We start from the raw sequence: 9,676 nt of genomic DNA on the forward strand, positions 1-9,676 counted from the left end.
ATTTGAATCTAAAAGTGACATGCAACTACATGCCTTTTAGGTTTTGTGATTTACTTTAAAAGTACACGTGATGAGGCTTTCCTGGACAAATGTAGGTCACTTTTCTTTGATTGACACGAGGGCCTTTCTTTTTGACGTCTTTGTGGATTTCCATTTGCTTTGGCATTATTATTCTTTTATAAGCTGTTTGAGAAACATGACCGTTTATATGTTTAAAATAAAATGACATCGTTTCAAAACATGCATGATTTTTTTTGCCAAATCCTACGTTAATTACTGGTAAAATATATCAGCTGCTCCAAATTACCTTAAGGAGGACGTTTACTCAGAATGTTAAATTTAAAAAAACCTGGTGATATTGAAAACCCACATATTATGTCTTTAAAGAATTCAATTGTAGAATCATTATTAAAATAAATGCTTTAAAACTTACATTTATAGTATTAAACAACTTATATTGCTGGCTGAAATATCATTTGAGAGCATTCATCAAGTTTTCGACATATACCGTCAATTAATGTTTTTGAGCCCTTTAAAACGTTTTGTTTGCTTTGGATGTCTTACAATTGTCTAAAGGATTATTTAAGATAAGACAGAAAATTTGCAAAATCATATTGACTAAAGGGTAAAAACTTAAAGAAATAAACAGCAGGATATGAACTTGGTTGGTCATGTGTTCAATCTTGTGTTCTCATTCTTAAATGACACGTCGTCATATTTGACCCACATTATGCTACGTCTTTATTTGATGATGATACTTGGACACAACGTTAAGAACACCTTTGCTGCATGCTGATGCTCCAAACTCGTTTAAAGCGCATGCTTTTAATGTCAGATCACAGATTTGTTTGATAGTAACATAAGTTTACTTTTTATTCGATTCAGCAGTAGGCTATTTGAAATTCCGTAAAAACGTATATAGGTATAAAGAGTTGGTTGGTTAAGTTGATAATTTTATTTAGAATTGGGTAGATGCCTGTTGGCTTTAAAATGATATTAAAGGTATAAACAGTTTGGCTTAAATAGGTTTAAAAGGTTTGATAATTGTTAACTTTATACCTGCTATGAAGATGAAATTCTATGCAATGATAATTGGACTAAATGTTTTAAAGAAGAACGAGAAACACTAGGTTTTAACACGAATTTCTATTCTTTGTAATTATAAAATTCCGATACGTTTGGAAAAAAAGTTTTGAATATAACTTAAACAAATATGTAATCTAAAAGTCAAAAATTGTGACTATAAGTATAATTTCTTCAAGGAAAAAACCATTGGCTTCTTAATCTCGTTTCTTTTTTACATTTTTTTCTTTTTAACATGCGAGCAACCATACGTGTAACCCTAATGTTATCCAATTCTATGGTCAATATTAACGGCGTCCTCTCTTCAAGATTCAGTATAAAGGTTGTCTAATATTTTGACATTACCATCAGCATTACATGTAGGTATAACATTAGAAGGAGGAGGTCGCCATTTCTGTCATAAATGTTTGTACAAGGGCCAAAGTAGACCAACATTAAGAAGGTCTGCATATAATTTTTTTTAACAATACCAAACAACAGTTTATTTAGGGATTTGATGTTTCTGGCCCTCATATTCTGGTAATCAAGGATAAGATAATCTGTGTGTGAAAATAATATGTATGCCAAATTCATATCAGCATTGAATTGTCTGCTTAGATTTTGATTTCATTGAAACGCTAAATAATATTTAAAAATGCGATACAATACACAGGTTCTGGAATATCTGCATTGTCGTAAAACGCCAGATCTATTTAATTACTGACACTTACAAAAATATACTAACATTTGAAAATATGTTTCTTTATGTTAATCCATAGAATTGCGAAAACATTCAATTCTGGGTGAACTTTTTTATGAAGTCACAATGATCGTAGCACGCGCTTATCGCTTGGATTATTGTAAACATAAGATATATATAATTATAACAATTCTAAACAATTTGACTTTTTCAAAGGTAAAAATAATTACTGTGGAATTATTTAGATTCGTGGGAGTCAATTTTCGTGGATAGTGGGGATTTTGCTTATTCGCGGGGATGTAATTTCGTGGATGTGTCGGTTTTTAGTATCAGTAAGAGAACTTTTTTCTTTCAAAATTTGTTTTCGTCGAGGATGTAAATTAGTAGGAGTGGGCTGCCCACGAATACCACGAAAATTGAGCCCCACGAATTTTTCTGAGTTCACAGTAATTAACAGCAATGTTTAAAAGTTCATAGGAATATGAACTTGGTTGGTATGTGATAAAATCTTTTGAGAAGCTCTTCGGATTTCACGGGATCTTATCATGTGACCAACCAAGTTCATATCCCGGTGCATTTTTTAACTCCCATTATTTCTTGATTTCAATATTAAAATGTAATTTACATCACTAAGAGATCGATCAATAATAAATAAAACGCAATAGTTTTCATTAAGAGATACTGGAGAAGTACCAAGCGGGTAAATATCAAGCAAAACACAGCTTTTAAAAATTGAAATAAAATATATGTAATTTTATAACAAACTTGTTTAATTAGTTCAAAATGTTAGTAAAAAATATCCTACGTAATGATAGAAGACATCAATAAAAAGCAATTAACGACAGTTCACAACGAACCATTGTCTGAGAATCTGTGCTGGGACAGTTTTTTGACGAGTGTTATTATTTATTAGGAAAGGTTATGTAAACTTTTTTTTCGTATAGTTGAATCTCATATCACTTTTTATAGGTCCTCGGTATCAAAGCTCGTCCCAGAAAACATAATTAATTTGATTTTGGGAGCACACTGGACGGAAAATATGCAAATTCTTATTTTCTTGCTTGTTTTTACCAAAAAGTATATCTACTTATAACGAAAGGCACCTCAACCTTTGGTAGTTTACACTTAAAAGTACGAAATATAAATTAACATATTATACGTATTAATTGTAAATGAGTTTAAAGCAATTCTTATCACAAAAGTTTGTTCAGTAAATACATTTTCTGTTATTGTGTATGTACGGAGTCAGTGGTTCATGGGGTGTATTCAAATTTGTGTACTACGACTTAACATCCCTTAAATATATCATAATTAAGATACACGTGTCACTACAGTGTACTTCAATTTAAGAGAGAAAAAATAAGGTGTGTTTTTACTTGGTGCATTTTATCTTTAAAAAGATATTTAAAGAATTTGTGATTCATCTTGAAGTAGATTTTGAAACTGACACTAATATAAAAGATTGTAAAGGAATGTAATTCTATCAGTGTGTAAAGCAAAGGAGTTTCTGAAGCTGATTAGATAAAATAAATTAGAGCAAAACGCAAGTTACAGTTACAAGAAAACCACTTTGTTGTCGTGTAAGGAGATTTTAAAGATAATGAAGTTCTGATCACAAGCATCTGATGTTAAAATATTTGGTTTTTATAGCGCAAGAGAATTTCCTGTTCTATATAATCATCGTTAATATTGTAACGGGATGAGCGGAGGCTACTCCAAACAACAACAAGACATCTTAAATTTAACAAAATTTAATAACAAAAAAAATAAGAGAAAGAAAGAAAAGATAGAAATATAAACACTAAACCACACAAACACTCACACAACTTTCACTCAACAAGAAAAAATATGATGTTTATACAAATGACCAAAAATAAATTAGAAGAGTGTCCGAATCTCCGGGGCTGTAGTCCTGGACCAACTACGGACAACCACAACTAGAGTAGTTTCGTCACCACAATCATCATCATCTCCATCGCCATCATCATCAACTACAACACCATAATCATCACCGACGTCACCATGAACGACATCATCTACATCATCTTCATCGACATGACCATCATCATCGTCGTCGTCATCATCACCATAACATCATCGTCGTCATCAACATGAACATCGCATCGTCATCGACTTCACCATGAACGACATCATCTACACCATCATCATCGACATGACCATCACATCGTCATCTTCTCAACATCAACAATATGACACTACAATAAGTGTACAAGTGACACCATAACACCATAATAAAAACAATATTGTATAATACATCATATAAGTATCTCACTGATAGTATCAAACTATGATAATGTATAAATAGTATTATATTAAAGGCAACATCTCAAAATATTGTAAGTATATGGTAACTAAGTTATTTGTTTACAGTAAACAATATGGCGTCTGAGACTTCCGGTGACGCACTTCCGCCCAAGTAGTTAAGTGGAAAAAGTGACAATAAATTGTAAAATAAAATAACGCATAGAAAATAGCCCTTTAAATCACCGTTTCTTTATACAGCAATAGCAAAAACTGTACTATAGAAAAAGACGAATTCCATTTAAACACTCTCGCTAAAGTCACACATCAGTGAACACACAGGTAACTCTACAGTGAACAATGGTCAAGGTGACTTTATAGGACGACTGCGTAATACTAATAAAAAGGCAAAAATTTACAAATAAACTACACCAAACTAAATAAATACTTACCACGGTCAGCTATCCGTGTCCGCGTCAAATGCTGAACTTGTGAAACTAAAACATGCCACACAGGCTTCTAACACGATACCCCCTTCACACACTAAGCACGTCTTTATCGCTGGACAGCTCGGCCGGGTATATCTTAGCGCCTATTGTTAGCGTCGGCCAAGCACGTTGCAAAGAATTATGGGAAAAATAAAATCGGGTGTGTTCGATATGAACAGTGATTGTCACAAATATTATCATAGTTGTTCTTATTTTGGGATAATTTTACTATCTCTTATCGTATAATCTTATATGGTTATTCTTATTTAAATACTAACGGGGTCAAACCTAGTATAACGCTTGGCCCTACCAGGGAGAGATATCTGCTGTATTACGTGCATGGATAATCAATTAATAAAGCTTTTATTTATTTTCTTTATTGGAATCATGATTGTAGTTTTAAGAAGAATCTATTTGAAGCAACAACAGATGTGATGGTATTTAGGCAATGCTGACACAGTTTTGAGTAGACAGGCAGGCTTGTATGAAGCGATTAAAGGCTAATGCTCTCTTAACCTCCATGTATTTTGTAATGTTCTGACGGTTTTTAATAGATATATGTCTGTACGAACATGGAAATAATTTAAAACAGGCCATTTAATTCAAGAAACCATTTATGATATATAATGATAACATTTGTATGTATTTGTGAAGATTCTGCTAATTGTGGAGGTCATTTAACGTATGTTTATTTCTTATTTTAAACTAATTTGTAAATAAAATAACAGATTCAGTTGACATTGTTTTTTGACATTGTATAATAACCTATTAATAAAAAGTGAAACCCGCTTGTCACATGTAAATTAAATCTATTTTAGCCATCAGATATTGTTTAAAATCAAATTAAACACTATCAATGTTTATCAAAGATTGATAAATTATACCTTTCTGTAAACTATACAATGATTTTGAATAGTTTCATATGGCTGTACCATATTAACACGTTTAAAAAGTAAAATCCTTTGAATTAAATTATAAGCACATAATATGTAATTCTTATGTATCTTTCTGGATTTTAATATTTCATTTAATAAATATCAAACAAGTTTTTCGTACACAATTTCTACTTACTTGGAATGTTGCTACAACAGGTACATACACTTTATAAATATTGTTCTAAAACAAAAAAAAATCTATTTAGATAATAGGTTAAATGAATGCTTTAAAATGTGATTCGGCTGCAAAAAATCAGTAATTAGTAAATGTTTTATAGTCAAAATATTTGAACATCGTAAAATATTGTCTGATTTAAAAATCTGATTTTGTAATCTCCGAGACACTGACACTTAATCAAGTTAAATTGATATAGGTCCAGGAGATGGGGCTATGGATCAGTACATGGGTTATAATTTTTGTAAAACAGCATGCGCCTGCTCTGTTTGTTCCACTGTTGTTAGATTATCAATGAATAAATTTACTAGTTTATATATTGTCACTAATGTGCAGTATGGAAGATAATTGAATTTCCTTCATTCTATACTTGTAACATAATTAACCGATGGCCTGGATGTAGAAAAATGCTATTAAATGGACGCGACCACCTAGTCTTGTTCATATTCTTGAACGTTTTGAATGAAATAAGCACTAAGTAAATTGTTTAAAAAATAAAACTTAGCAATGTTTTTGAATTTTATTGTATATTTTAAAGTGGTGTTGCCGACCGATGTAAAGGAATATAGACCAACTTGCTTTGAAGTCAGACCCTTCTATCATGATGGCGATGCGAGTGTCTATTTTATTTTTACGTCTACTGCTACACGTATGATGGAGGGCCTTGTTTTTGTGTTTACCATTTCATGCGTTTGATAGTATATATATATATATATATATATATATATATATATATATATATATATATATATATATATATATATATATAATGCAATTTTGTAAATTGAATGTTTTATGACACTTAAAATGCTAAAAGAGATTTTTATTTATGTTGATACTTCATTATATGATGATGTTCTGACATTATACGGCAATTATTTGTTTTTGATTTCTTTTATATTGTTACACAATTTAACACGTTATGCACCCAAGAATTTCAACAGATGGAAAATAAATGAATCCAATAATTAAAAATACCCCGCCTGTAACCTTTCAAAGAAAAGAAATCTGACAACCCCTATGATCAGTTTCTAAAGCTTTGACGGTCTAAAGCCATGTTTCCTAATAATGTGTTTGTAAGAAATTACAACTTTGTTAAATTGGTGATGGAGGTTAGAAAGAGAGAAAGAGAGAGAGAGAAAGAGAAAGAGAGAGAGAGAGAGAAGTACTTAATAACATTTTAGTAACATATTTGAAATATTAAATGGATTTACTGATGCTGATTAAAATGCAAATGATATCTTAATTGTTATACAGACTTGTTTTGTATCTGTTAATGCAGGTCAAAATCCTTTCAGCATTGCATATTGATAAGAAATAGTAACAAAATAATGCTTGTAACAGTTCACAATAGAACTAAATGGGCCATTATCTCGAGGTGTCTTCTGAGACAGTATTTAGACAAGAATTATTATTTATTATGGCTTGTGAAGTAATTTATTCAGACAGGGACTTGGTGCCCAATAATACTAACGTTTTTAAACTCAACTTATGTGTCACTTTCTGTACAATATGGAATCATAGTTTTGTTCACAAGGCAAATATGCTTTATTTTATTTATGCCGAAGTGAAACTATTTTTTTTAGAATATTCAACCGTAAAATTTGTTTTAAATCTGTAAGGATACACCGGGTATTGTAAGTCTTCATGATATATCTGATGCTTTTCAAAATTGCATCTTTGCCAAGTCCAGTATATACTCCGCTATTTTACTCACTTCCCCAGCTAAAAAACCCCTCATTTACTTTGAAAATGAGCATCTTGTTGAACACAGCCCGATATAGAGCCTGAGATTTGTACCTGAAATTCAATTTTGACTTAAATCACCTGACCCAAATTTATTAGTCAATGCACACATTTCATATTTATTGCATGTTTTACAGTCTGTAGTTCATGAAGTGCATTTTTATATATGAATTTGGACGCATCTTTTAAAACTATCGTAATGGAGACACACGTGTCACTAGATTGTACTTCAAATAGAAAAAACAAAATAGGTGGGTCCTTGCTCCCACCGCATGCACTTATTCTTACAATCACAATATTTTGATTTGGTGGTTCAGGTCACAATACTGATAGATGTAGATATAAGTTAAATTGATAATCAGGAGAGAAATATGTTTTATCCTTCATACCGCATTTTCTTATTAATAATTATAAAGAGATAAGGATTTTCCTAAGTTGAATTGTTAAAAATAATTAGCCGGAGCTAAACACTGAAAAGTAAATTGATAGAAAAAGACGTTTGTAAGTCTGACATTAAGTTTAAACGCTAAATCTTTGATGCTCTTTTTGTATTTAGTAATTTGTCAATAATTTTGAAATTAAGAAATATATGTAAGTATTCCCTTTTAAGACGGTGCTTACTTTTCAACATTTTATAAGTCTACTGCTGATAGACACAAAAGCAAAATGTGGCCTTTTTGTTTTTAATCAATCGCATTTTCGATGCAAAGACAATCATGTCTGCAATAACCAAGTAATTTCCTTAGTATTGTGTACAAATCGGATATAACCTATGTAATACTTGCGAGTTAAAACATACATTTAAAAAGATTTTCAAAATGGCATTTACTTGAAATATGATAAAATCTGTAATTAAAATTTATTTAAAAAACAGCATCAAATGTAATGGTATCCATACCATGCTGAAGTTTTGTTATAACAGAGAGACAAAAAAAATGGTAAATGGCTATGTTCTCTTAGTTTTCTAACATTGTGACAATCAGATGAATAAGATGTATTCTCATGTATGATCACTAACACAAATTTAAACAATCTAGTTTACTTCAGTAACACCATATGTATAAACATTTAAATAGTGATAAGTTTTGTATGTGTGTTTGACCTGTCACCGGAATGTACAGGTCATTAAATGTATCTTAATTTCATACTGAAACAAACATAACAGCATTCAGTGACTTAGTACAATGAGCAATATAAAGAACGACACACGCATTTCGAACGTGGTTTTGAATTTTATTGATTAGATAAACATCGAATATTGTCTCAACTCACAATAAAAATTATTACATTATTACAATTTGATGTAAACCTTTCTGGAAAATTTGGTTTCACAATAAAAAAAAAAGTCGTTTGAACTAGTGCTGATAGCTTATTGATTTAATCGGAATGAGTTTCTTTGCATCATTGTAAAAAAAACGATAAGAATGCAATTTATTCTACCAATTTATGATTACAAATTTTACAAACTGATTTTTTCATCAGTGCAACCTTCTTTATAGTTGTATAGAGATTATTGACATACTTAAGTATTAAGTATATGTGTATAGGTTTACAACAAGCAAAATTCTAGTGTGTATATTAATCGATTTTGTACAACATAAATTGCTCTTAATTAAAGAAACCCAATCTATTGTTAACATGGAATTTGCAGATATTTAAGTCATGGACTTCTTGATATTGTTCATGAAAAAGAAATAACAATTTATTATTCGTCTCTTTTACGACGTTAAACGTACTTGGTGTACTTTACTTTACCAAACATTCCCATCTTAAACAAAATATTGAAACGGAACATACATATATGCATGAGAAGAGTACATGAATTTGATGTAAGTAATGAACACATACCTTCATCTCAGACGCCTTTATTTTAAACCAGCGTATCTTGGCGCTAATTTAAGACGATCATATGCATATTTTCATTAAAATGTATTGGTATGTATAGACAAAATTTTATTTACTTTTTATGAGGGTGTTTCTTACATTTTTTTAGCTACAAAAGTACACTTGATATTAGCAACGTTCTTTTTCAACAGCCATTGTAAGAGGCATCGGGTAATCGGAAAGTGACCTTTTGATTGAAATGTTTTATACATAATGACTGTCAAAATCACTCACAAACATTGATAGAAAGTAACTAAAACTAACTACTGTATTATTTCAAGTACTATTAGTCAATAATGTTTCTAGACCTTTTGATAAAAGGTAAGACTGGCATAGTCATTCATAAACATCGACTGAAAGTAATGTACCTATTATTTTAAAGGGTATAAGAAGTCACAAACTCTATTGTAAATCGGGTTCATTG

General features: G+C 30.7%; 1 long non-coding RNA gene across 1 annotated transcript; it reads right to left on the reverse strand.

Annotated features, from left to right (window-relative positions):
• Positions 1-3,497: 3,497 nt before the first annotated feature.
• On the reverse strand, positions 3,498-4,702 carry LOC136272648 (uncharacterized). The gene is made up of 2 exons (XR_010710637.1): positions 4,477-4,702; positions 3,498-3,978 (listed from the first exon to the last, which is right to left on the reverse strand). It is a non-coding gene; the product is annotated as an uncharacterized lncRNA (long non-coding RNA).
• Positions 4,703-9,676: the final 4,974 nt, after the last annotated feature.

This window comes from Magallana gigas, chromosome 2 (assembly GCF_963853765.1).
Source record: "Magallana gigas chromosome 2, xbMagGiga1.1, whole genome shotgun sequence".
Lineage (NCBI taxonomy): Eukaryota > Metazoa > Mollusca > Bivalvia > Ostreida > Ostreidae > Magallana > Magallana gigas.